This window comes from Siphateles boraxobius, unplaced genomic scaffold, assembly GCF_051911475.1.
Source record: "Siphateles boraxobius isolate OS27281-9 unplaced genomic scaffold, OSU_SipBor_1 18, whole genome shotgun sequence".
Taxonomy (NCBI): domain Eukaryota; kingdom Metazoa; phylum Chordata; class Actinopteri; order Cypriniformes; family Leuciscidae; genus Siphateles; species Siphateles boraxobius.
The window spans coordinates 1325183-1329297 of record NW_027508788.1 but is presented as its reverse complement, the minus strand read 5'-3'; positions in this window follow the sequence as shown (position 1 = coordinate 1329297).

Here is a 4115-nt window from a genome sequence, read left to right as displayed (position 1 = left end):
CAAAACCAGATGCTCGTTAGATCAAAAAATAATGTCATAGGCTATGTCATATGATTTTATGTGAACCTGCCTTTACCCGCAATAGCCTCCTCCTTTTTAAACAAATTAGTTTCAATCAATGTAAACTATTCGTGTGACTATGCCCCTGCGCAATAAACACGCATTACCGCGGGATGGTGGGTGTTCATTTCATAAACTGTACACAATGGTAGCTTATTTATTTTGTAGCCTATAAATTAATGTATATGTCCAACGGATAATGTCATACTTTTTAGTAGTGCTATCGTTGCGTAATAATCTGTTTGGTTGTAAAATATTACCTGAATGAAATGAAATCGAATGTATATCGTCCTGGGGAATCATTCATTCAGAGACAGCTTACGAAGATGTTCAACTAATAAATATCTTCATCGCTGGCAAAAATATGATGCATTTGCAGATTTGCTTTCACTAGACTAAACTGTAGCTCTTGATGTTCTTAAATCTTCCTGTTACGACTCCGTGTCGAGTGTGATTGAACGCGCTTCAGAGTTCAGACGATTCAGTGCGTGAGGAACTGAACAGAACTGATTCGCGAACCGATTTAGACAGATCTGCCAACTTGTTTGCTGAAGTCTTTGAACAGAATCGACCCAAAGAGTGATTCATTTGTAAATTGAGCATCGCTCATGCCCATAAAAAAGATATACACGTGTCCCTGACAGGACCCAACTTTGAGAATAGATTAACGGTGATATTTTTTTTATCGCCCGATAAGAGTCTCACGTTAACGCAGCACGTTAACGCCGATAACGGCCCACCACTAATATATATATATATATATATATATATATATATATATATATATATATATATATACAATTAGTTTTACAATAGGAATTTAATATATATATATTTTAAATTTGTTTTACAATAGGAATTTATCTTATTCAACGTGGATATGCTCTGATCTACAAAATCAATTAAATCAATGAATAATTTATCAAATTATTGATGGTTATTCTGCTTTATAGAATCCCTGAGAGGAAAATGATGCATACAAAGCAACTGAATCTGATGGATAATACATCTTGCGAATGTGAAATGGCAAGCCCTTACGTGAACGCCAGTTCTGATAAACCTGAAAAATGGATGTGGGAAGGATCTCTTTTTACCCGAGTACAAAGCAGCCTATTCCATTGCTCACAGAGATTCTTCACAGACAGACGATAGGCCTACAGTCAGGAGTCCAACAGTGTGTTTGTGAGCAAGACTTCAATAGGAATTGGGTATGCAGTGCAGAAAATACCAGCATTTCATCTCTTTAATTCATGCAACTGCTGCATAGCTGCGGAGGAGGTTTGATGAAAGCTCAATGTTGCCTCGTTGCAAAGCAGAGACACATTCACGGGACATTTCTGAATCATTGTCTGTCTTTGCTCCAAAGAGACAGAACAGAGAATATAGCAGTCTGTATAGGCTTTGTATTTACTGACAGAGACCAACGTTCTTCTTTGGTTACGACAAGGCTGTCAGCTTGATCAAGTTTGAAAGGAAGGGACATTCAACCATGACTCAAATATGCTGCTTTTGTATTATTTCAAGTTATGTAATTAAGTTTAAGGCTTTTATTATAATGATAAAAGTACGACAAGAGCATGATATGTAATGTGTGCTTTATTTTGTAAGCTTGGCCCATTTAATTGCTCAAGCTGAATATGAATGTTTTGCAATTACATTTGGGAAAATTAGTTTCAAGTGATGAATCAGTTTAATATGATTATTATCACAATTAGTCCATGCTTACCACATAAAACGTATTAATTGAGGCTCAGTCTACACTCTACAGTTGTTCCTCGAATGTTGTAAACTAATTAGCTTAAATGATAATTCTGTAAGAACTTTCTCATTAGCGCTATAGCTCAGTGAATGCAATTAAGTCCATCTTATAAAGCATCTAGAACTTTAAAGTGCGTCCCAAATCTCTTATTGCTAATGAACCACACAATTTTTTTTAGACAGAATGGTCTTAGAATAGAAGATAGCACGAAATAACTGAATCTAATGTGCCTGGTGGAGCGTCTGGTGCTTTTAACTCTTTTAAACCGATAACTGTAGACATGTTTTAACTTTATATCCTTGGAAAAGTTTCAAAAGTGACGGAACTGACCTTTTTAAATGCTTAAACTGTCTGTTTCTAAAACATGCAAGAGGAATGAGGTCTGACAACTATTTAATCTGAATGGGCTGAATTTTCTAAACTAAACAAAGCTGTCATAAAGAATCAACTAAATAGTGTTGTCTACTTCTAGGAGAGAAGATCATAGATTTAAGTACTTGTCCTTCGGCTATTTCCAATGGGGACTGGAAGCACTTATCAGAAATATAGTAAATATAAATACCCTTCAGTCAGGAAATTTGTTTTCATATAATGGATTTACCAAAACCATGTTTACATGCACATCAAGTATCCAATGAAGAGTTCTGGCACACTTGTTTTAAATCGGAGACTGAAAGTCATTTTGTGAGATATAAAGTCACAAATGAGAGATAATAAAATAATAGTGTGATCACAATATACATCACAATTGTGAGATGTATATCACTATATGACCTTACAGAGTAGCTCACAAGTGCAACTTTATAGCTCACAATATATGATTTTATAGCTTTCAATGTTATTTTCTTATCTATGAGGTATACAGTTGATATAAGGACATATAATGAAATATAAAGTAATATTGTCAGATATGAATCAGAATCAGAATCAGAATGAAGTAGTAAATGTGAAAATAAATAATAAACCTTGTGAGTTATAAAGTCATGATTGAAAGATAAGGACATAGGCTAACATTGTGAGAAATACAATTATATTCAAAGTAGTAGTATGTGAACATCCAAAAAACTAGGCAGGTGTGGGATCAAATAAAACACTTCACTAGAGTAAGCAAAAGTCGGCACACTGCCAACTACTGCTTCCAAAAATCAGTTTATTAAAATGTGCAACGTTTCGACCCGCAGGTCTTCGTCAAACAAACAACAAGTACACAGCAACTCAGCACAAGGTACAATTTATATAAAAGTTATACTTTTATACTATACGTCGTACCTGATCGAAATAAAATTAGAAATAAAATCACATATTATGAGCGATTCATTTGCTTGCTGCTGAGAGCTACAGTATAAGGTCATATTGTGAGATATGAAGTTGCTGTTGTGAGCTATAGGTCATATTGCAGATATGACATTGCAATTGTGAGATGTAAATTCATTTTGTGAGATATACATTCACATTTGAAAGATAAGAACATAACTTGAGATAATAAATCATATGGGAGCTACAGTACAGGGTCATGTTGTGAGATATGAAATCACAATTGTGAGATAGAAATTCATATTGTGAGATATAAAGTGAAGCTATTTTGAGATATAGCCTAATGCTGTGGTTATATTGACCTAAATAAGGTCATATTGTCAGATATGAAGTTGCTTTTGTGAGATATAAATTCATATTGCAAGATACAATGTTTGTATTTGTGAAACATACATTTATATTGTGTCCAATTATTCTGTGTTGTTTACCTGTAATGGCTGTGCCCTGCTACTAACATCAGCAAGAATCTCTATTTCTTGCTGTCTAGTGCTCATTCACATACAATAAACCTCTATCTGCTGCACACCCCTGGTAGATGGAATGAGTAATGAGTCTGAATTTCAGTACTGCCAAACCATCTTTTTTGGTAGTTTAGCACAGGGAAAGACATAGGGTTGTAACCAAATGAGACACTGCTGGTCTATGACTTAGTGATGGATAGACCATTGTTTTAATGTTCTCATTGTTTTACACTTTGTGGATGTCAATTAATTTACCATTTGTGTTAATGGTGTTCACTGTTGCTCTTGCTACAATTCTCAGGTTCCGTTATTAAGGCACCACAGTCGTGTTGCAAATGAGTCTTAATCAGATGTCAGTGTGAAATTCATAAGGCATCATTGAGTCATTTGTGTAATACAACATGACTGCACCCCTTGTGTGTCTGCTAATGTGATCACTGAAAGCCAGCATCACAGACTGAAGGTCGCATGAGGTGGTAAATGAATAAATGAATTGATCTGTGCGTACTGTATTGAAGTGG